The sequence below is a fragment of the Acipenser ruthenus genome, chromosome 2 (genome assembly GCF_902713425.1).
Source record: "Acipenser ruthenus chromosome 2, fAciRut3.2 maternal haplotype, whole genome shotgun sequence".
NCBI lineage: Eukaryota > Metazoa > Chordata > Actinopteri > Acipenseriformes > Acipenseridae > Acipenser > Acipenser ruthenus.
In genome coordinates, this window is record NC_081190.1 from 1701521 (window position 1) to 1726500 (window position 24980).

Below are 24980 nucleotides of genomic sequence, written 5' to 3' on the forward strand. Positions count from 1 at the left end.
CAGCTCCTTCAGAGTTACCATTGGCCTCTTGGTTGCTTCTCTGACTAATGCCCTCCTTACCTGGTCACTGAGTTTTGGTGGACGGCCTTCTTTAGGCAGAGTCGTGGTTGTGCCATATTCTTTCCATTTTTTAATAATGGATTTAACGGTGCTCTGGGGATGTTCAAAGTTTGGGATATTTTTTTATAACCCAACCCTGATTGGTGCTTCTCCAGAACTTTATCCCAGACTTGTTTTGATAGCTCCTTGGTCTTCATGATGCTGTTTGTTTAGATATGCTCTCTAACAAACTCTGGGGCCTTCCAGAAACAGGTGTATTTAATCTGACATTTTAATTGCACACAGATGGACTCCATTCAACTAATTATGTGACTTCTGAAGGCAATTGGTTGCACCAGAGCTTATTTAGGGGTGTCACAGCAAAGGGGGTGAATACTTATGCAATCAAGACTTTTCAGTTTTTTATTTGTAAATAATTTTGAAAAATATGTAGATTTTTTTCCCCACTTCGACATTATGGACAATTTTGTGTAGATCAGTGACAAAAAAATCCTAATTAAATCCATTTTAATTCCAGGTTGTAACACTACAAAATGTGGAAAAGTCCAAGGGGGGTGAATACTTATGCAAGGCACTGTATTTATTTGCTGGATATACCCATTGTGAGTTTCTGGCATTAAGTCAGATGGCCTCTAGATGAATGTGATCCATTCTCTATATTGGATTTAAAGGTTGTTGTAGTTTTTTTTTCCCCCTGCAAGGAGTCCATTGTTTCGTAATTACTGGCTTTTGAATCCCAGCGCTGAGGTCTCTGCCAAATTTGCTGGTTCTGAGACCCTATTACTTTGTTTCTCTCAGATAAAGACAGAATATGCCCTGGGCTTTTTTCAGCTCAATAAAAAAATATTTAAGTTGTGACTTTGTATAAAATAAATTTGAGGAACACATATGTTTGCGAGGCACTTTTTAAATGTGCTTTCACTATACATACACTAAGCATTTACTGTATCATGGATGAACCTAACTATTAATTAGTAAAGAATGTGATTAAAGGAGTGATAATCAATTCTACTGTATCTATTTTATTGTCATTAGAAGCATTATCTCTGGTCCCCATTGGTTTTCTGTGCTTTTGTTTTTTGTTTGTATTTAAAAATTCAGACATCATAGTACTTTATTTTTTTTACAAACCTGAGAGGTAAAATCCCATGGGATTAAAATAAACCAATAAATAAATACATAAAAACATCTAAATTGCTTTGAACCATCCAATGCTGAGGCACATAGAGAAAAATACATTTTCCCAAGGTTGCCCAGTGTGCCAAGTCTAGATTTGGCACCTGGGTCTCCTGGCTCCTTGCCCTGACCCCTACTCATTATGCCCCACCATTGCCTCTTAATCAACTTGTTTTGACAGCAGAGTTAGCATCATAAAGGCAAATCACAGGAAAGAAGCTTCGTGGTGATTTCTTCAGAGCTAGACAGACAAGTCATGATGCTCACCTCTCTGCTTGCGCCCTGTACAACTCTATTAATTAATGCCCACAGAGAGGAGATACGTTACAAGACAGTTAATTAATTATCATCTCTACTCTGTGATGAGCCCTGAGCCCGTGTGAAACTGCAGGTGTCTGCCGTGTTTCCACAAAGAGCTGACCAGACTCCACTATGTTAATCAGGTAAGCTCCTCGCTGTTGTGAGCAGGGAGTTACAAAACGCATACCTCTACAAAGGTGTGTCGGGGGTAGAGATACTGGTTGGACATTGCATTTATTTCAGTTCTCAGTCCTGTGTGGCCAGCACTCACTGTAAAGCTATAGTTGAGCTCCCATGTTTACATCTTGACTGCCTGGTTGTAGCGTAGATGACAGCATCAAGGGACGCTCTCCATGAAATTGACACCCTGTTGAACAGATTCAGCAAATATTTAACACACGGTTCACTGTGCACACGGGTCTGTTGTGACTGACGTTAGATAGGCATGATCATTGTACCGCTGGCTTAAAGCTCACATACTTCTCCCTGTTCACTAAGCTTGAACTTGTGAGTTATTTAGGAATGTTTTTCAAAGTCTTTGTTGCACACCGGCTTCTTCCTTTACTGTTCTTTTACTGTGTGATACTTTAAGTAATTTTATGGGTTTGTTTAATGTCCTGTTTTTGTATGTCTAATATCTTTTTTTGTATACCCAATAAAGATCCCTCTTCTGGGCTTCTTTTCCCTAGTCTTATCATGGTTATAAATCATGTATTTGTTTGCACACTCATTCTCCACAGAATCACATTTCAATCTTTATGTTTTGCAAGCTCTCATTCCTGCAAAGTCTGCATTTCTAAAGTTTTAGATTTGTGTTTGTGTATCTGAACACCACTTGTAACTGTTTTAAAGGTTTTCGAACTGTAAAATAAATAAATAAATCCATAAAATAAATCATATGATTTATGATATGAAGCCCCCCTCTGTCTCTTGTGGAAATGAGATGGCCTCATCTTACAGAGGTCTTCCTGGTAATTCATTTTAAGTAAATAAGCTCATCTCTGAAATAACATTGCACTGTTGGCTGTTTCTGGTGATTGACTCATCCTTCAATCCTTGAACAAAGTACAGAGAGAAAAGCAGAAATGGGGGAACAAGAAATGCAGTCCTCCTGGGCTGATCTGCTTTTTCAGAACAAAAAAGATTGGGAGGAGCGGGGCACTTGATTGAAGTCTTTCAAATGTTATAGGAGTTGACAAAGTAAACCTTAACCAATACTTTAAGCGAATCACAGAAACCAGAACCATAGTTGAAACTTAAGTGTCAATAGACAGAGGGCATCATCTAAGATCAGCAGCTAGGAACTGGGCAAGTGTATGTTGTGCTTTGTCTTCACTGGATATTCATAAGAACAGTAAACTCTTGTCTTTCCTCTGAACAAAGAGGGCATCTGTTTTCAGTGGCCAGTCACTCCTAGAATAAAATGTTTTCAATAACCCTTGACTAACAGGCTTCACTGTAATGAGTTGTTGTCTGATAAGTTAGCAGGATAAGTTAGCAGTTGACAGGGCAGATGGGGTTGGTAGGGATGGGGTTAAAAAAAATTCCCAGCCTAAAAAGAAGAAAAAAAACATCTGCAGAATGTGGTTAGGCTAAATTGAATGGTGGATTGCCAATTTAGCTTGACCACATGCTCAGGGACCACCTCCCCTCAGTTCAGCTGAGGGCTCAAGGAGAGTGTTGCCTGTGCTCTCTTTACCAGACACTATAATAGCTATCTGCTTGGGTGACCATGGGCCAGTATCTTTTGATCTGTCTGTTCTTTACTTTGGAAAAGAAATATGCACACCCCATTGCTTAATCACATTCTGTGAGTTCTGTTTCTGCTAGTCCTGCCGTATGTCATGTCTTGATAGCAAAACTACCCTTCCACATGGTAGTTAAAGCTTCAGTGTCCCACAATGATGTTCACATTTACAACTAAAAGATTGTGTTTGCTGCGTCGACGCCTACAAATGGTTCAGTTAATAAGATCCCTATTAGGAGAAGTGGATGGCGGTCTTGGGTTACTGGAGGCCCTTTAGGGTGAGTTTGGAGTTTTCAAGACGAGCTGGGAGTAGGCTGTTGTGTTTGAAAGGAGGTAATAAACTCATTGCTTGTGGTCCTCCAGAGGTTGTGTGCATTATTATTTTACTTCCACTCATCTGAAGGATCCCTCCAGGCACAGGCTTCTTCACACTCTTTATGCACATCCTCAGTCCTCCTGAAGTTTAGACACTTGTAAGCGGGTTTGTTTTAGCCCTTGTGGGGAAGTGTATAAAAGACTAGGATTTGGCCACAGTTTCAAGAGAAACAATATTATTTTACTAACAGAAGCAAGTTTTACCAAATCAAAAAGAAAAATGAACAACCAGGCATGCTATCTTCATGATACCTTTAGCAGCAAGGCTAGGGAAACAAAAAACTAACTTAAATAACACCTGCATACCACCAGTACCTTCTGTGGAATACCTCTCTGTCTCTTTCTGTCTGTCTGCCTCTCTCTCAATTCAATTCAAATTGGCTTTATTGGCATGACAATAAAAATAATTGTGTTGCCAAAGCACATACATGGCATAACCGACTCAAATATACAGACAAATATACAGACAAATAATTTTTTTTTTTAAATAGTTAACAGTATCCCTCCTCTATATTAAACAGTACCCCCCTCCCTCCCTCTATAGTAAACAGAATCCCTCTCTTCACCTCTATCAAACAGTACCCCCTTCCCCCTCTATTAAACAGTGCCCCCTCCCTCCCTCTGTATTAAACCGAATCCCCCCTCCCTCCCTCTCTCTATATTAAACAGAATCCCTCCCTCTCTCTCTCTTTTCCCTCTCTCGTGTGACGTGTTCACAGTCTGTCCCTCAGGCTATGACAGGTCTCCACGTATTGACCAGCCAGTCTGGCTGTGTGTTTGTCTTCCCCCAGCAGGATTGACAGCTTCTGGGTATCGCACGTTTTGGGGAATTCTGGGACTAAATCGCAGAATTTGGGGAAGAAAATGTCTCATGTTTTTATATTTTTCACACTGTGTCAGGAAGTGAATCTCTGTCTCGACCTCTCCTGTCTCACAGTGACCACAGTGCCTGTTCTCCCTGGCCAGCCAGATTTGCCTCTGTCGGCCTTTTTCAATGGCCAGATTGTGGTCACTGAGCCGGTATTTGGTCAGGATCTGCCTCTGCTTTGTGTTTCTGTCAGTTACCAGGTAATCTGCCAGGGTGTAATTTTTATTTAGGGTCTGATAGCACTCTAGTTTGTTTTGTGTTTTAGTATTTGTATCACAGTGGTCCAGATAGGAGTGTTTCAGGTGTTTTGTAATTTGGTTTACACTAATTGGAATTGTTTTTGCAGTGCTGTCATGAAGCTGACTGATGTCAGTGTTGCTCAGCTTGGAGAGCTTCAGGACCAGCTGGCTGAGGGGACTCTTTTCTGGGATGAGCTCTTGGTATTGCAGGGCTTTATGATGGAGTGAGTTTGGGGCACTAGTTTTTAAAAGAATCCAGTATTTTAATGCTCTTTTTTGGATATTAACAATCAATGGATAAAGGCCTAACTCAGTCCTGCATGCATTGTTTGGTGTTTTTCTTTGTAATCTCATGATGTTTTTGCAGAACTCTGCATGCAGGGTTTCTGTGGGGTGTTTGTCACATTTTGTGTAGTCCTGGTTGGTGATTGGACCCCACACTTCACTGCCATAAAGAGCAATTGGCTGAATTACAATTTCAAAAATGTTGAGCCAAATTTTGACAGGGGGGGGGGGGGGGGGGTTATATTGTAGAGCCTCTTCTTTATGGCATAAAAAGCCGTGCATGCTTTCTCCTTTAGTGCATTCACTGCTAGGTTAAAGCTCCCTGATGCATTGATGGTCAGACCCAGGTATGTGTAGCTGCTGGTGTGCTCTAGGGTGGTGTTGCCTAGAGTGAAGTGGTACTTATTTCCTGAGATCTGGCTTTCTTCTGGAATACCATGACTCTGGTCTTGTTCATGTTTACTGCCAGGGCCCAGGTCTGACAGTACTGCTCTGGCAGTGACAGGCTCTGCTGTAGCCCCTGCTCTGTGGGTGACAGCAGGACCAGGTCATCTGCATAGAGCAGGAAATTAACTTCTGTGTCATGTAGAGTGAGGCCAGGGGCTGCAGACTGCTCCAGCACTGTGGCCAGCTCGTTGATATAGATGTTGAACAGTGTTGGGCTCAGACTGCAGCCCTGTCTCACCCCACACCCTTGTGTGAAGAATTCTGTACTTTTGTTGCCAATTTTCACACCACACTTATTTTCTGAGTACATCGATTTTATGATGTCATAGACTTTACCCACTACACCAGTTTGAAGAAGTTTAAGAAATAGTCCTTTATGCCAAATTGAATCAAATGCCTTTTTAAAGTCTATAAAGCAGGCGAATATTTTTTCCTTTATTAGTTTGAAGGACGTGTTTATTTATTACGGTGTGTAGGGTGTAAACATGATCAGAAGTGCAGTGTTTTGGTAGGAATCCAATCTGACTCTTACTCAAGACACTGTGTTCGGTAAGGAAGGCCAGTATCTGGGCGTTAATGAGAACACCTTCCCCAGATTACTACTCACACAGATGCCCCGGTAGTTATTGGGGTTGAATTTGTCTCCACTTTTATATATGGGTGTTATAAGCCCTTGGTTCCAGGTCTTAGGGAAATACACAGCTCTCAGTACGAGATTGAGGAGTTTGAGCAGGGCCTCCTGCAGCTTGGGGCTGTTGTGCTTCAGCATCTCAGCGTTGATGCTGTCAGGCCCACTCGCTTTTCTTGATTTGAGGGCCTTGAGTTTATCATTCAGCTCCTCCGTCGTGATTGGGGTGTCTAGGGGGTTCTGATTGTCCTTAATACAGGATTCTAATTTTTTTAGTTTTTCACAAATGGCATTTTGAGTTTTTTGTTCTTTGTTTTGTATTTCTTTGTAAAGGTTTTAAAAAATGTTTTTTCCAAATGTTTCCGTTTTGGATGGCCAATTATTCATTTTTTGTTGAATTTAGGTTGTTCCAGGTTTCCCAAAAATGATTTTGGTTTATTGACTCCTCAATTTCACTGAGTTGCTTATTAATATAGTCTTGTTTTTTATTTCTTAGAGTGTGTTTGTATTGTTTCAGTGCCTCACAGTATCTGAGGCGTAAATCTGGGCTGTCTGGATCTTTATGTTTTTGATTGGATAGCTGTCTTAGTTTTTCCGTTCTAGTTTTACATTCTTCATCAAACCAGTTTTCTTTGATTTTATTCTTTTTGGTTGTTTTTCCGATTTACTATTTTTAATTTATATTTTACTGCTGCTTTTCTAAATATGTTATTCAAATATTTTACAGCCAGAGTTACTCCTGTTTTTGTGTGTTGATACTGTGTGTTTTGAAATGTTTGTATTAGGGTTTCTATTTCATTGGTGCCAATTGCTTCTTTGTATATTTCTGTGCTGTTTGGAGCCCATCTGTAGGAATGGTTTAGATTGTACAGCTTACAGGGCTGTGTCTGTGTGTTGTTGATCTGCTCTGTTCTTTTTATGAACACAGTGATTTGGCTGTGATCTGACAGGGGGTTTGTGGTCTGACAGTGAATGCATTAATAACGGAGGGGTCCAGGTCAGTGATGGCATAGTCCACCACACTGTTACCAAGAGCTGAGCTGTATGTAAACCTACCTAAAGAGTCTCCTCTGATCCTGCCATTCATGATATATAGACCTAGGCCTTGACAGAGATTCAATAATTGTCTCCCATTTTTATTTACCACACTGTCATGGCTATTCCTGTTTGTAGTCATGTGCGTGTGGTATAGAGGGGATTGTCCGAATATGTGGCTGTTCCCCTGTGAGTTCATGAAGTCAGGCAGAGTGTCTGTTCTGGCATTAAAGTCACCGCAGAGCAGCACACTTCCCTGGGCCTGAAAGTGGCAGATCTCTGTCTGGAGATCGTGAAAGGTGTCTTCCTTGTAATAAGGGGAGTCCGATGGCGAGATGTAGGCTGCACACAGGCAGATATCTGTTTGGCAGGTGACAATGCTATTACTCATTTTTAGCCACAGGTGGGTCTCTCCTGTTCTTATTGGCCTAATAGAGTCGGTGAGCTCCTCTCTGTACCACACAATGATCCCCCCTGAGTCTCTGCCACGTTTTACATGTGAGTGTTTCAGGGAGGGCACTATAATCTCCCTGTAGCCTTAGGGACAGTGAGTGGACACATCAGCACGGCACCACGTCTCGTGGAGAATAATTATATCTATGTTATTTATATTTCTGAACAATTCAGGGTCTGTGAACACACGAACACAAACCCTGAATATTCCAGGAGCTAATTTTAAGCGATCTCATATTTATAATTTAAGCTATTTATAATTATTATCTAGAATAAAATCTCTCTCTCTCTCTCTCTCTCTCTCTCTCTCTCTCTCTCTCCCATGGAGGATTGTAGGTTTGTGAGAGGGGTTGGGCGGAGTATGGAGTGAGTGTTGTGCAAGTGGAACATTTAGGGTTCTATCTTATTTATTTATTTACTTATTTATTATTTGTCTTTTTTATTTATTTCTTTTTTTTATGTATTTATAGCTGCTATGAGCTCTAGTTCTGGGGGGAGCGGGTCGTTGACCCGCAGGCATGTTTTAAATGCATCCCCAACACTTTAGTAACAGCAGAGGAATGTTAATTGTTAGTTGAAGAAAAAATTGGTTATAATAATATTAAATCAGCTTCACAAAATAAATAAAGCTATTGTGGTGTTCTTAAATAGTGAGCGATTAGTGAATCAAGTTGTTGAAGAAGGGCTGACAATAAAAGAAAAATTCATAAGTGTTCTACCTCTGGCTTCATCTGTTGCAAAAGTTATTCTTTCAAATGTACTGCCTTTCATCATGACGAGATGTTAATTACAGAGTAAATTACGGAAAGTTAGTGTCTCCAATTAAACCAATTTTACTCGGATGTAAAAACCCTGATGTGAAGGTTTACATGCTACTTGATAATCCCAGCACGTCTATTGAAGTGGCCTGGAATTTCAGCATTGATGGCGCTAACTATACAACACATACAAATGGTATGATTATGAGCCAAGTCAGGGGACAGGGTCCTTAACCCTCTCATAACACTATTCTGTGCACTCTGCTTTATCAAAAAACACAGCTTATTCACATAGCTCCCCCCTCCCCACCCCGAAATGTGCTTCTCACTGCCACCACTGCCATGCTCTTATTGACAATTACAGTGTAATTACAGTATAGGGATAGATTCTCAAAGCTATTTACTCCAAATCATCATTAGTACCATTTTTTACCTGAAAGGAAAGAAAAACACCACTGCAATTCTAAAACAAATACGAAACGACAATCTACTTGCAAGTTCCTCAGTTAAAAGTCTTCGTTGTATTTATCTAGTTTGTTATCTTTACTCTGTGTGTTTCTCCTCTCTGAAAAAAATGTGCCAAAGATGATTTGAACTCTGAGAATGTAACCAATAATGTAAAGTGTTACTGTTTAGAAATATAGACATTTAGATATTAGAATTTTAACACAGTACTCTTTCTTTTTCTAATGCAGTGAGATGGGACTGAATATAAACTCAGACCTTCTGTATTTGTTACAATGCTCAGTTCTGTTAGATGATCATTCTTAAAGCACCGTTAAGCTCCTTGAAAATACCTCCTTCCTTTGAAAGGCATCACTAGATTTTTCCTTCTGAATCCTGTCAAGGTAGAAATAACACAGCCACTTTCACCAGTTTCAAAGTATTAAATATTCTTACTTCATAACATGTTTCACTTCAGTTACTTAGAACTGTGGTCAGATGTACACCTTGCAAGAAAAAACCCTCAGTTGTCTGGAAAATTCAGTTAAAAACTTTTGACGGTATTAAAAAGTAACTGTTTTGAGTCTAAGATGTTTTTTTTTTTATTTATTCAGCTCACCAGCATTTAATTTGTATTCTCTTATCAAATTATTATACACAGTATTATACACGGTACATGTTAAAGATGAAGACTAGGAGCCAGGAGGCAGTGTGGTTAGAGTGCTTAGAGCTGAGGACTGGGAGGGAAGGAGCTCTATCGGTTAGAGCTGAGGACTGGGAGGGAAGGAGCTCTATCGGTTAGAGCTGAGGACAGGGAGGGAAGGAGCTCTATCGGTTAGAGCTGAGGACAGGGAGGGAAGGAGCTCTATCGGTTAGAGCTGAGGACTGGGAGGGAAGGAGCTCTATCGGTTAGAGCTGAGGACTGGGAGGGAAGGAGCTCTATCGGTTAGAGCTGAGGACTGGGAGGGAAGGAGCTCTATCGGTTAGAGCTGAGGACTGGGAGGGAAGGAGCTCTATCGGTAAGAGCTGAGGACTGGGAGGGAAGGAGCTCTATCGGTTAGAGCTGAGGACTGGGAGGGAAGGAGGTCTATCGGTTAGAGCTGAGGACTGGGAGGGAAGGAGGTCTATCGGTTAGAGCTGAGGACTGGGCGGGAAGGAGCTCTATCGGTTAGAGCTGAGGACTGGGAGGGAAGGAGCTCTATCGGTTAGAGCTGAGGACTGGGAGGGAAGGAGCTCTATCGGTTAGAGCTGAGGACTGGGAGGGAAGGAGCTCTATCGGTTAGAGCTGAGGACTGGGAGGGAAGGAGCTCTATCGGTTAGAGCTGAGGACTGGGAGGGAAGGAGCTCTATCGGTTAGAGCTGAGGACTGGGAGGGGAGGGGCTCTATCGGTTAGAGCTGAGGACTGGGAGGGAAGGAGCTCTATCGGTTAGAGCTGAGGACTGGGAGGGAAGGAGCTCTATCGGTTAGAGCTGAGGACAGGGAGGGAAGGGGCTCTATCGGTTAGAGCTGAGGACTGGGAGGGGAGGGGCTCTATCGATTAGAGCTGAGGACTGGGAGGGAAGGAGCTCTATCGGTTAGAGCTGAGGACTGGGAGGGAAGGAGCTCTATCGGTTAGAGCTGAGGACTGGGAGGGAAGGAGCTCTATCGGTTAGAGCTGAGGACTGGGAGGGAAGGAGCTCTATCGGTTAGAGCTGAGGACTGGGAGGGAAGGAGCTCTATCGGTTAGAGCTGAGGACAGGGAGGGAAGGAGCTCTATCGGTTAGAGCTGAGGACTGGGAGGGGAGGGGCTCTATCGATTAGAGCTGAGGACTGGGAGGGAAGGAGCTCTATCGGTTAGAGCTGAGGACTGGGAGGGAAGGAGGTCTATCGGTTAGAGCTGAGGACTGGGAGGGAAGGAGCTCTATCGGTTAGAGCTGAGGACTGGGAGGGAAGGAGCTCTATCGGTTAGAGCTGAGGACTGGGAGGGAAGGAGCTCTATCGGTTAGAGCTGAGGACTGGGAGGGAAGGAGGTCTATCGGTTAGAGCTGAGGACTGGGAGGGGAGGAGCTCTATCGGTTAGAGCTGAGGACTGGGAGGGAAGGAGCTCTATCGGTTAGAGCTGAGGACTGGGAGGGAAGGAGCTCTATCGGTTAGAGCTGAGGACTGGGAGGGAAGGAGCTCTATCGGTTAGAGCTGAGGACTGGGAGGGAAGGAGCTCTATCGGTTAGAGCTGAGGACGGAGGGAAGGAGCTCTATCGGTTAGAGCTGAGGACTGGGAGGGAAGGAGGTCTATCGGTTAGAGCTGAGGACTGGGAGGGAAGGAGCTCTATCGGTTAGAGCTGAGGACTGGGCGGGAAGGAGCTCTATCGGTTAGAGCTGAGGACTGGGCGGGAAGGAGCTCTATCGGTTAGAGCTGAGGACTGGGAGGGAAGGAGCTCTATCGGTTAGAGCTGAGGACTGGGAGGGAAGGAGCTCTATCGGTTAGAGCTGAGGACTGGGAGGGAAGGAGCTCTATCGGTTAGAGCTGAGGACTGGGAGGGAAGGAGCTCTATCGGTTAGAGCTGAGGACTGGGAGGGAAGGAGCTCTATCGGTAAGAGCTGAGGACAGGGAGGGAAGGAGCTCTATCGGTAAGAGCTGAGGACTGGGAGGGAAGGAGCTCTATCGGTTAGAGCTGAGGACAGGGAGGGAAGGAGCTCTATCGGTTAGAGCTGAGGACTGGGAGGGAAGGAGCTCTATCGGTTAGAGCTGAGGACTGGGAGGGAAGGAGCTCTATCGGTTAGAGCTGAGGACTGGGAGGGAAGGAGCTCTATCGGTTAGAGCTGAGGACAGGGAGGGAAGGAGCTCTATCGGTTAGAGCTGAGGACTGTGAGGGAAGGAGCTCTATCGGTTAGAGCTGAGGACTGGGAGGGAAGGAGCTCTATCGGTTAGAGCTGAGGACTGGGAGGGAAGGAGGTCTATCGGTTAGAGCTGAGGACTGGGAGGGAAGGAGGTCTATCGGTTAGAGCTGAGGACTGGGAGGGAAGGAGGTCTATCGGTTAGAGCTGAGGACTGGGAGGGAAGGAGCTCTATCGGTTAGAGCTGAGGACTGGGAGGGAAGGAGCTCTATCGGTTAGAGCTGAGGACTGGACGGGAAGGAGCTCTATCGGTTAGAGCTGAGGACTGGGAGGGAAGGAGCTCTATCGGTTAGAGCTGAGGACTGGGAGGGAAGGAGCTCTATCGGTTAGAGCTGAGGACTGGGAGGGAAGGAGCTCTATCGGTTAGAGCTGAGGACTGGGAGGGAAGGAGCTCTATCGGTTAGAGCTGAGGACTGGGAGGGAAGGAGGTCTATCGGTTAGAGCTGAGGACTGGGAGGGAAGGAGCTCTATCGGTTAGAGCTGAGGACTGGGAGGGAAGGAGCTCTATCGGTTAGAGCTGAGGACTGGGAGGGAAGGAGGTCTATCGATTAGAGCTGAGGACTGGGAGGGAAGGAGCTCTATCGGTTAGAGCTGAGGACTGGGAGGGAAGGAGCTCTATCGGTTAGAGCTGAGGACTGGGAGGGAAGGAGGTCTATCGGTTAGAGCTGAGGACTGGGAGGGAAGGAGCTCTATCGGTTAGAGCTGAGGACTGGGAGGGAAGGAGCTCTATCGGTTAGAGCTGAGGACTGGGAGGGAAGGAGCTCTATCGGTTAGAGCTGAGGACTGGGAGGGAAGGAGCTCTATCGGTTAGAGCTGAGGACTGGGAGGGAAGGAGCTCTATCGGTTAGAGCTGAGGACTGGGAGGGAAGGAGCTCTATCGGTTAGAGCTGAGGACTGGGAGGGAAGGAGCTCTATCGGTTAGAGCTGAGGACTGGGAGGGAAGGAGCTCTATCGGTTAGAGCTGAGGACTGGGAGGGAAGGAGGTCTATCGGTTAGAGCTGAGGACTGGGAGGGAAGGAGCTCTATCGGTTAGAGCTGAGGACTGGGCGGGAAGGAGCTCTATCGGTTAGAGCTGAGGACTGGGAGGGAAGGAGCTCTATCGGTTAGAGCTGAGGACTGGGAGGGAAGGAGCTCTATCGGTTAGAGCTGAGGACTGGGAGGGAAGGAGCTCTATCGGTTAGAGCTGAGGACTGGGAGGGAAGGAGCTCTATCGGTAAGAGCTGAGGACAGGGAGGGAAGGAGCTCTATCGGTTAGAGCTGAGGACTGGGAGAGAAGGAGCTCTATCGGTTAGAGCTGAGGACTGGGAGGGGAGGAGCTCTATCGGTTAGAGCTGAGGACTGGGAGGGAAGGAGCTCTATCGGTTAGAGCTGAGGACTGGGAGGGAAGGAGCTCTATCGGTTAGAGCTGAGGACTGGGAGGGAAGGAGCTCTATCGGTTAGAGCTGAGGACTGGGCGGGAAGGAGCTCTATCGGTTAGAGCTGAGGACTGGGCGGGAAGGAGCTCTATCGGTTAGAGCTGAGGACTGGGAGGGAAGGAGCTCTATCGGTTAGAGCTGAGGACTGGGAGGGAAGGAGCTCTATCGGTTAGAGCTGAGGACTGGGAGGGAAGGAGCTCTATCGGTTAGAGCTGAGGACTGGGAGGGAAGGAGCTCTATCGGTTAGAGCTGAGGACTGGGAGGGAAGGAGCTCTATCGGTTAGAGCTGAGGACTGGGAGGGAAGGAGCTCTATCGGTTAGAGCTGAGGACTGGGAGGGAAGGAGCTCTATCGGTTAGAGCTGAGGACTGGGAGGGAAGGAGCTCTATCGGTTAGAGCTGAGGACTGGGAGGGAAGGAGCTCTATCGGTTAGAGCTGAGGACTGGGAGGGAAGGAGGTCTATCGATTAGAGCTGAGGACTGGGAGGGAAGGAGCTCTATCGGTTAGAGCTGAGGACTGGGAGGGAAGGAGCTCTATCGGTTAGAGCTGAGGACTGGGAGGGAAGGAGCTCAATCGGTTAGAGCTGAGGACTGGGAGGGAAGGAGGTCTATCGATTAGAGCTGAGGACTGGGAGGGAAGGAGCTCTATCGGTTAGAGCTGAGGACTGGGAGGGAAGGAGCTCTATCGGTTAGAGCTGAGGACTGGGAGGGAAGGAGCTCTATCGGTTAGAGCTGAGGACTGGGAGGGAAGGAGCTCTATCGGTTAGAGCTGAGGACTGGGAGGGAAGGAGCTCTATCGGTTAGAGCTGAGGACTGGGAGGGAAGGAGCTCTATCGGTTAGAGCTGAGGACTGGGAGGAAGGAGCTCTATCGGTTAGAGCGGAGGGAAGGAGCTCTATCGGTTAGAGCTGAGGACTGGGAGGGAAGGAGCTCTATCGGTTAGAGCTGAGGACTGGGAGGGAAGGAGCTCTATCGGTTAGAGCTGAGGACTGGGAGGGAAGGAGCTCTATCGGTTAGAGCTGAGGACTGGGAGGGAAGGAGCTCTATCGGTTAGAGCTGAGGACTGGGAGGGAAGGAGCTCTATCGGTTAGAGCTGAGGACTGGGAGGGAAGGAGCTCTATCGGTTAGAGCTGAGGACTGGGAGGGAAGGAGCTCTATCGGTTAGAGCTGAGGACTGGGAGGGAAGGAGGTCTATCGGTTAGAGCTGAGGACTGGGAGGGAAGGAGGTCTATCGGTTAGAGCTGAGGACTGGGAGGGAAGGAGCTCTATCGGTTAGAGCTGAGGACTGGGAGGGAAGGAGCTCTATCGGTTAGAGCTGAGGACTGGGAGGGAAGGAGCTCTATCGGTTAGAGCTGAGGACTGGGAGGGAAGGAGCTCTATCGGTTAGAGCTGAGGACTGGGAGGGAAGGAGCTCTATCGGTTAGAGCTGAGGACTGGGAGGGAAGGAGCTCTATCGGTTAGAGCTGAGGACTGGGAGGGAAGGAGCTCTATCGGTTAGAGCTGAGGACTGGGAGGGAAGGAGCTCTATCGGTAAGAGCTGAGGACAGGGAGGGAAGGAGCTCTATCGGTAAGAGCTGAGGACTGGGAGGGAAGGAGCTCTATCGGTTAGAGCTGAGGACTGGGAGGGAAGGAGCTCTATCGGTTAGAGCTGAGGACTGGGAGGGAAGGAGCTCTATCGGTTAGAGCTGAGGACTGGGCGGGAAGGAGCTCTATCGGTTAGAGCTGAGGACTGGGAGGGAAGGAGCTCTATCGGTTAGAGCTGAGGACTGGGAGGGAAGGAGCTCTATCGGTTAGAGCTGAGGACTGGGAGGGAAGGAGCTCTATCGGTTAGAGCTGAGGACTGGGAGGGAAGGAGCTCTATCGGTTAGAGCTGAGGACTGGGAGGGAAGGAGCTCTATCGGTAAGAGCTGAGGACAGGGAGGGAAGGAGCTCTATCGGTTAGAGCTGAGGACTGGGAGGGAAGGAGCTCTATCGGTTAGAGCTGAGGACTGGGAGGGAAGGAGCTCTATCGGTTAGAGCTGAGGACTGGGAGGGAAGGAGCTCTATCGGTTAGAGCTGAGGACTGGACGGGAAGGAGCTCTATCGGTTAGAGCTGAGGACTGGGAGGGAAGGAGGTCTATCGGTTAGAGCTGAGGACTGGGAGGGAAGGAGCTCTATCGGTTAGAGCTGAGGACTGGGAGGGAAGGAGCTCTATCGGTTAGAGCTGAGGACTGGGAGGGAAGGAGCTCTATCGGTTAGAGCTGAGGACTGGGAGGGAAGGAGCTCTATCGGTTAGAGCTGAGGACTGGGAGGGAAGGAGCTCTATCGGTTAGAGCTGAGGACTGGGAGGGAAGGAGCTCTATCGGTTAGAGCTGAGGACTGGGCGGGAAGGAGCTCTATCGGTTAGAGCTGAGGACTGGGCGGGAAGGAGCTCTATCGGTTAGAGCTGAGGACTGGGCGGGAAGGAGCTCTATCGGTTAGAGCTGAGGACTGGGAGGGAAGGAGGTCTATCGGTTAGAGCTGAGGACTGGGAGGGAAGGAGCTCTATCGGTTAGAGCTGAGGACTGGGAGGGAAAGAGCTCTATCGGTTAGAGCTGAGGACTGGACGGGAAGGAGCTCTATCGGTTAGAGCTGAGGACTGGGAGGGAAGGAGGTCTATCGGTTAGAGCTGAGGACTGGGAGGGAAGGAGCTCTATCGGTTAGAGCTGAGGACTGGGAGGGAAGGAGCTCTATCGGTTAGAGCTGAGGACTGGGAGGGAAGGAGCTCTATCGGTTAGATCTGAGGACTGGGAGGGAAGGAGCTCTATCGGTTAGAGCTGAGGACTGGGAGGGAAGGAGCTCTATCGGTTAGAGCTGAGGACTGGGAGGGAAGGAGCTCTATCGGTTAGAGCTGAGGACTGGGAGGGAAGGAGCTCTATCGGTTAGAGCTTAGGACTGGGAGGGGAGGAGCTCTATCGGTTAGAGCTGAGGACTGGGAGGGAAGGAGCTCTATCGGTTAGAGCTGAGGACTGGGAGGGAAGGAGCTCTATCGGTTAGAGCTGAGGGCTGGGATGAAGGAGGTATTTTTATTCTCTTAGTATAAAGGAAGCAACCACTGTAGCATGCAACATCTGAATCAAATAACCTGTTTTGAAGTGATCTAGTTTCTCTGTTCCCCATGGACATGATGGGAAAAAAAAACTACTGTAGAATAAATAAATAAATAAATAAAATATACCCCTTCATATAGAAAGACGCTTGATTGATGGAGTTAGTAATCTTGAGTTTGAATGACATTGAGGTAAAAAAAAAGCCTAGTCTATTAAGTACATAATGTATTTGTTCAAGTAAAAGTTCAGTGTTATAAAAATATATTAGAGTTTAATGCACTATCTTCAGAAAAATATTTTTAGACGCACACCAATCTGATGCAATTAGAATGTGGTAAGCTTCAAATGTAAGTGACAAAGACATATCCAGACATGGGGGTGTAGCTCTAGGATGGGAAGGTACTTCGGTTAGCATTGGGCTTGGTTTCTTTTTCTTCCAGCCCAGCCAATGCAGTGTTCAGACAGGCATGAAATAATGGGGTCCTGGGCTTAAGCAAACATCTAGGTGACGAGGAATTAATAAGTGAGCAGGCTTGGAAGAATACACCTTGCAGTGGAGAAAGGGGAAGGGGAAGGGGGTAATTCAATTAAAATGCATAATGATGTTGTACATTTTTTACATTTTAATAATAATGGTAAAGGGCGCAAAGTTAATAAAAGAATGCATCTGCCTCCAGTATGATTGATGGCGCAGATGCTGTCCCTGTTTCTGTCTTGGCTAAATACCACTAAAAATGCATGAACACACCAGCACGCTTGCATGGCTCTCCTACCCCACTATAGATCATCTTAATGAAAACGAGATGCAAATGTACTAATTAAAGCATGGATCCACTCCAAGCATTTACATGCCGGTGTATATTTTCAATGCATCTCAGGGCATCCATTTAATCACCATTAGGAGTGAAATGCCAATTTTTTTTTTTTTTTTTTTTTTACATTATAAATAAATGTAGATATTTAACACACCAAAAAATGATAATCACAGTGCAGAGCAGCAGTGCTGGAGAGTCGAGGATGTAGCATTTCAGCACAGATAAAACTGGGGCGGTGGAATCAGAGAAGGGGCAGGTTTTCTTAGTCTTTGCTCCAGTGGAGGAATATCAACCAGGTAGAGATAGCAATGAACAACCAAGGCTCGTAAACCATTAAATAGGCAATCTTTGTTTCCAGTTTTGAAGTAATAATAGTACATGCATTTAAAAACATGCATTCTTGATTTCTGTATGAATATGTAGTATTAGAAAATGAATCAGAGATGTCCTTTTACCCGATTGGTAAATGTGAGCTCCCTAATCTCTGGTAAAGGACTTGGGCCCATATTCATAAAACTTACTGTATCCTTTATCGTGCCAGTAATAGTGTTTTGCATGACAAATTTCCATTACATGAGAGTAGATGTTAAAACTTCATGCTGATTTGAACTCTGCTCAAGCATCAACTAAAATGTAGCTTTACAGTAAACTAATATGATCCATCTGCATCTCCATCCATTTGCATTGCCTTCCATCTGATGATGTAGATATCCTTCTGCCTGGTGTTGATGACTGAAGTGTAATGCTGGCTCCAGGGATCAACTTATTTTGCCTCCCTAGCGCATCAGCACACACAACGGCTGCGATGCTGGCTCCGGGGATCAACCACAGTGCTGTCTCCCCAGCGCATCAGCATGACAATCGTCTGGATTGAACTAAGTAGGGTACATCTCTGGGGTCTTCAAGTGGGCACCTTTGTGTTTCGTCGACTAGCCCACAACACCTCAAGAAGTGATTCTGGCATCCCGGCATCTCCCCACTCAGTCCCCAACTCAACTCTACCCGGCTTACTTACATGTCCATCAATGTTTCTTTCTTTCTATTGTGCTTGAGATCCCCAACCAGAATCTTTCCGTCTCAACCACAGCCAGTTGCTGCTCCTCTCTGGGGCTTCAGAGAAGTCCTTCACCGTGTGATGCAACTCTTGGCCACTGAATCCAACGTCTCTGAGAAACCGTGTTGTAGAGTGTGCCACAAATCCTTGTCAACCCACCTCCACTGGGTAAACCCGGACTCTCCATTCTTGCTGTTCCACTTCAGCGGCTAGTTGAGCATACCGCAGTTTTTTCCTCTCATACGCCTCATCTACAGCATCCTCCCATGGCACTGTTAACTCTGTCAGGTGAACAAGGCTTGCTGATCAAGACCACAAGACAATATCTGGTCGAAGGTTAGTGGTGGCAATCTCAGGTGGAAAAATAAGTTGTTGACCAACATCTGCCAGCATTTTCTAGTCTCTAGCAGCTTCCTGTTGTCCTGGGCGTGGTTTGGTTTTAAGACCTTTTCTTGGCTGTTGCTCTACTGGGCGGAGGAATGTTGTCTTTTGTGTGTAATGTTTTGATGGAACTGGTGGCAACTTATTGGTCATGTTACGCTTGTCTTCCAATGCTAAGGCCAAACATCGCAGCACCTGGTCATGGCGCCAAGTAAACTATCCTTTGCTAAGACCCACCTTACATCTTGTCAAAATGTGCCTTAATGTTGCAGGTGATGAATCCTTCCACTGCTTGTTGTCTAACTTCTCCCACATGAACTGTGTCCTTTAGATCCCCATCGTACCATCTCTCAAGACTTTTCACTGGCTTCTGAGACACTGTTGGTATTGCTTCACCATTGATGTAGAACATTTTATAACTACTTTACCTTTAATTATAGAGATGCTGCTTGATTTAGTAGTCTTGAATTGCATTCGTGCCCATTCAATGTTATTGGTTAATTTGCCCAATAACCAATTAGTGCAGGCTACTGTTGTAGTCATGGTTGTCATGTCATCCGTGTATGCTCGAATTGGTGGTAGTCGCATTCCAGAAGCCAAGCGCTTTCCTCCCACTACCCATTTTGATGCCCTAATAATGTTAAATGTTAAAACCTCATGCTGATTTGAACTCAGCTCTTCCCAAGATAAGCACCAACTAAGACATAGCTTTACAGTAAACTAATGTGATCCATCTGCATCTCCATCCATTTGCTTTTCCTTCCATCTGATGATGTAAATATCCTTCTACCTGGTGTTAATGGCTGAAGTGTAATGCTGACTCCAGGGATCAACCACAGCGCAGTATTTCATCGGGTGATGCATAAACGGCATTTACCATCACAAAACTTCACTCATCATGAAGTTCGAATAACGTGCCCTTACAGACAAATTTTCTCACTGGGAACATGTGTTTAAGCCAATAGTAATAATAATACAGAAATATCTATATTTCATTATCCAATAATTACTTATAGTAGTATTGTAGTGATGGGCAGGATTTTCAATCTAGATGTATGTATTTATTTGAATAGAAGAAGCTTTTTGTATGGTAAGGTGTACTATATGAGAAATAGATTTGAGATGTTATTGTATGTATTGTATTTGAATGAATTGATCAGGTATTTGCAAACTGAGGCAATACAGTAACAAATAAAAGCATAGGCGATGTTTCTGCCATTTAACAATTCATTGTATTTGAACGTAACTGTGCAGTGCTGTCTTTCTGTACCATCAGTCATTCAAATGAAAGTTTTAAATGTAAAATTATGAGAAAAATAACTGGAGCTTGCTGGTGCTGTAGTGCCTTCTATAATTTCTTGTGTGCTGCAAAGGAAACGCGTGTTAACTAAGAGGATCCTTTATTTGTCAACCACATTTAAAATATCATGAACTGTGACAACACATTACATTTCTGGTGGTTACAGTGCTTTTTCAGAAAGGCATGTGCATATAAGCTATATTAAAGAATGTTATATATATTTTTTATTAAATAACCATATACTGCACCTAACCTCTCACTTGCATCCAGCACCTGTGTGTGCATCTATTATTATTTTTAAAACTGATATCTGATATCTCCAGACATGTTTTGTAGTCATAACGTGACGGTGTAAACAGATGGCTTATTCCATTGATGTCTTAAATAGGGAACACGGCACATTTGTAAGATAAAATCCCTCAGTAACTATCCATGATGGAAAATCACATCTAAAACCATTACCGGCCAGTAAAATAACCAGCCAGTAGTTTTATAAATCACGTTTTAAGTAGTGCCCGGTAATGTTTTTTAATTGCCGTAAATTACTGCCATCTTTTATGAATATGGGCCCTCGTATGTTATCATTCAAACTATGTTTAATCCCTGCTCCAAATCAATCTGGTTTAATAGTTTCCATGAAAGAGAACTGCCTGTTTTTACAGCAGAAATTTGGCGCAGAGCAGTTTTGTTTTGTGCTGTTTAAAAAAGGTTTTATTAGCACATTATTATAATCACAGGTCCTTCTTTTCGTATGCTTGACATCATTTGTTGGATTGTTTTGTGTACTTTCATTCAGAATTTGCAGGTAAGTCGAAGACTATGCTTTTGAGTTCAAAGTTGCTGCTTTCTGGAATCTTACCACCTCTTGTGCAGTAGCTCAGACTCACTCCAGTGGTCTGGCTGCTATCAGACAGTGTGGTCTACACCACAGGAAGTGATTATGTACAGTTGAATAGTAGCCTCTTGTGCAGTAGCTCAGACTCACTCCAGTGGTCTGGCTGCTATCAGACAGTGTGACCTACACCACAGGAAGTGATTATGTACAGTTGAATAGTAGCCTCTTGTGCAGTAGCTCAGACTCACTCCAGTGGTCTGGCTGCTATCAGACAGTGTGACCTACACCACAGGAAGTGATTATGTACAGTTGAATAGTAGCCTCTTGTGCAGTAGCTCAGACTCACTCCAGTGGTCTGGCTGCTATCAGACAGTGTGGTCTACACCACAGGAAGTGATTATGTACAGTTGAATAGTAGCCACTTGTGCAGTAGCTCAGACTCACTCCAGTGGTCTGGCTGCTATCAGACAGTGTGGTCTACACCACAGGAAGTGATTATGTACAGTTGAATAGTAGCCTCTTGTGCAGTAGCTCAGACTCACTCCAGTGGTCTGGCTGCTATCAGACAGTGTGTTCTACACCACAGGAAGTGATTATGTACAGTTGAATAGTAGCCTCTTGTGCAGTAGCTCAGACTCACTCCAGTGGTCTGGCTGCTATCAGACAGTGTGGTCTACACCACAGGAAGTGATTATGTACAGTTGAATAGTAGCCTCTTGTGCAGTAGTTCAGACTCACTCCAGTGGTCTGGCTACTATCAGACAGTGTGACCTACACCACATGAAGTGATTATGTACAGTTGAATAGTAGCCTCTTGTGCAGTAGCTCAGACTCACTCCAGTGGTCTGGCTGCTATCAGACAGTGTGACCTACACCACAGGAAGTGATTATGTACAGGAATAGACTAAAACCTATTCCACAAAATCCCATCATTTTTCAGCTGAAGCATCTTTTGTCTTGTTGTGATTCAGACCTCCTAGTCTATCATTTTGAAATACGCCTCCCTTACCTCCAGTTAATACTCAAAATAATAAATACAGAGATGTAAAACACAAACAGCAGTGTTCCATGCTCATTATTATCACTCGTATGGTAAAATGGGTACTGGGAGGAGAGCGCTTGGCTTTTGGAATGCGACTACCACCAATGACAACCATGACTACAACAGTAGCCTGCACTAATTGGATATTGGGCAAATTAACCAATAACATTGAATGGACACGAATGCAATTCAAGCCTACTAAATCAAGGATCATCTCTATAATTAAAGGTAAAGTCTGGATTAACCTTCCTCTCCTAGTATGTGCATTAGAGCTAAACCCTCCAGTGAGGCCACCACAACTGAGATTCCTCAAAAGAGGCTGTGAGTCTTTGACAGTCTGCAGTTATTTAGCTCCACTGAATAATGCATGAGCTCTCCACTCCTGGTGTAAGTGGTTCTTAACATCACTTCCCGCCGCTATGAAACATTTCTGCTGGCCGGGCCAGATGATTACAAGACAGGAGTTGAAGGTAACTTTCATGCCCTGGCAGCCATAGGACTTCACTGCTTCACCCTTCACTTTCCAAGGTCGGGATTGTATCTCTGTGTGTGAGGTGCAGTGACCCGGTGACACTGTGTATAACAGTGCCTGTCAATAGCACAACTCTACTTCTGAGTAAAATGCGGTTCCAAATCATAGCTATAAGAATACTCTGTTTTCAACAAAGCTCACCCTCGTCATTATTTAAAAATACAGAGGCCAGGGGTCTCCGAGTGACTCATCCAGCTAAAGCACTGCCGCTGGGAGTGCTGGATGAGTCACACAGCTTGGACGGCGCCAGTTCACTTCATCGCTGTGTAAAGGGGTCCGAACTGTGCTGGGGACCCTGATGGGGGCGTCACATTGGCCAGACACAGAGCACATTCAGAGTGGATAAAAAGCAGGGCTGATCTCTGTTCTCTGGAATTGACGTAAAAGCGATTCTGACTTTATGCTTGTGAGATCGGAGGATGCTCACACACCCTCAGAACGTCTGTGCTGTGTGGGGACTCGCTGCGGTGAGGAGAAAAAACATAATTGGGCATTCCAAATTGGGGGGAAATATGAATAAAAATAATAATTGGTCACTCAAATTTTTTTATAAAAAAATAAATAATTTCAAAAATAAATCCAGAGGCCAGACCAGAGTACACAGTTATTGGAATTGAGTGGAGACAGACTTGTTGCTGAGTCAGTGAGATTCTCTAGAGCAAGCTCTGGAACAAACCAGTTATTAGGAACGAGAATTTGGAACTTTTCTTACATTATTACTGTATGTTCTTGATATATTGCCTGGCAGTTTCCGAAGAGTGCAACCAAAAGGTCTTCCGCTGAAACTCTGGAGTATCAGAGCTAGAGGGCAGGGATATTGGACCGAGCTGCTTGTTGATATAGAACAGTACACGTTTGTGAAGAGACTTACATATAAGCAGCAGCATTAATAACATTTAAAAGATAATATGATCCTGCTTTGAACGTCTTCTACAAAAGGGACTGATCTATTCATATTCAAACCTAAATTAGGAGTGGGAGCTGTGCATTCTTTTTTATCTTATTTACGTATATAGATAGATAGATAGATGGATAGATGGATGAACTCATTTCATTTAGTTATGTGTGCTTTGGTATATATATATATATATATATATATATATATATATATATATAATATCAGGACTCATTGCATTTAGTTATGTGTGCTTTGGTGCTGTACATCACTAAAGGCAACAGCAGTGCAGATGGTTTAAAGCTCTGCTTTTTATCTCTGAAGATCCAAGTTTGATTCAGGCTCAGATGAATAATTCAGACTAATCCTTTTACTCGGGAGACCCAAGTCCAAATACATAAAGAATTTTCTATTATACACTCCCAACTCCCTCCTCGTCACAAGCAGGACAGATTAATCACAGCTGAACGGATGGAGGTGGGACATCTGCTGCTTGTTTTGTCTCACTCAGACCACTTGCTTACTAAATATCCTGGCACCCCTGAATAGATTTACACCCCATTTTTGAAAATATGTAAAAAGTTGTCCAAAATGTACAGTGGGTACCCCAAATATCATTACATTTCTATAAGGTAAATGTAAAAAAAAAAAAACGACTGGTGGGTGGGACATGTGTTTACTTCGTTTTACTGCCCACAATATGTTTCTGCAGCTGTCTGCCAAGACTAGAACAGCATTTAATGAGATACCAGTCTTGGTAAGCACCATTGCAGAAATACATTTTTTTAGGTTAGTTGAACAACAAATGTCCCGCCCCCAGTTGTTCTGCATTAATTAGCTTGTTCCAAGTATGTGTGTTGGAGGTGGGTGTACAGCTATGGCCAAAGGTTTTGCATCACTTTATAGAATTAACCCATTTTGCTTCATAAAGTCGAATGAAAAAGTTTTTCATATACTTAACGAAAAAAATTGACAAGAAAATGAAAAATGTGACATTTCAAAATCTAACATGAAATACTGTACTACCATTATGGCTTCCGGTAGACTTTTGCGATATCATTTTGTAGTTTCTTTGATTCCATGAAAGTTCAATAAAAGACCTAAATTATGTTCATATAGTTTAAAACAAAATATGTCTCAATCCTAAAATTCTAGGTGATGCAAAACGTTTGGACAGAGTTCTTTGTTAGTCACAGAAAACATGTGACCTTCTGTGGAAAACAAAGCCGATTGAATCAAGTACTGACACCCAGTGTGTTAACAGAAGGACAGTCATTCATAAAGCCCACTGAGATGTTTAAGGTAGTCTTAATGATTTTTTAAATTTAGTGTGACCCTTACAGACTGCTCACGAAAGGCTATGACAATGTGTAACGACAACGGTTCAAAGACAAACACCTGACCATTAAACTAAAGAGCAAGCTCTGTAGTCGAGAGGTAAGTACGTGTCTTAAGCTGATGTCAGTATTATTAACTTATCAGCCACTTGGAGGAGATTCATTTCAAATGGTCTGAATGGGGGAATGTCATTCAGACCATTTTCCCATTCAGACTATTGCAAATGTTATACAGGACTGGTTATTATTAATTGTGTAAATATCAAAACTATAGTACCCAGTGCAAGTATTAGATATGGCCCAAGTTTTTACCGTTCCGTTATTGTCAGCACTTAGCGGCTGATTTGATCAACCTCTATAAAGTTGAGATGATCTTGGTGAGGAATAGGTTGATCAAAGTATCCCCCCAAAGAGTTTAATTCTCTGACTGGTTACCGTGCATACTGCTCAGATATGATCATTTGACACATGTAACTAATCCAGCTTTTAATGAGCATATTATAAAATAGGTTGTAAATAGATTTGATAGCACGCATTATTTTAAGAAACTGTTATTGATATTCAAGTTGTATGAATGGCAGCCCAAATCTAGTGACACTCTTCAGTTTATAATGAACTG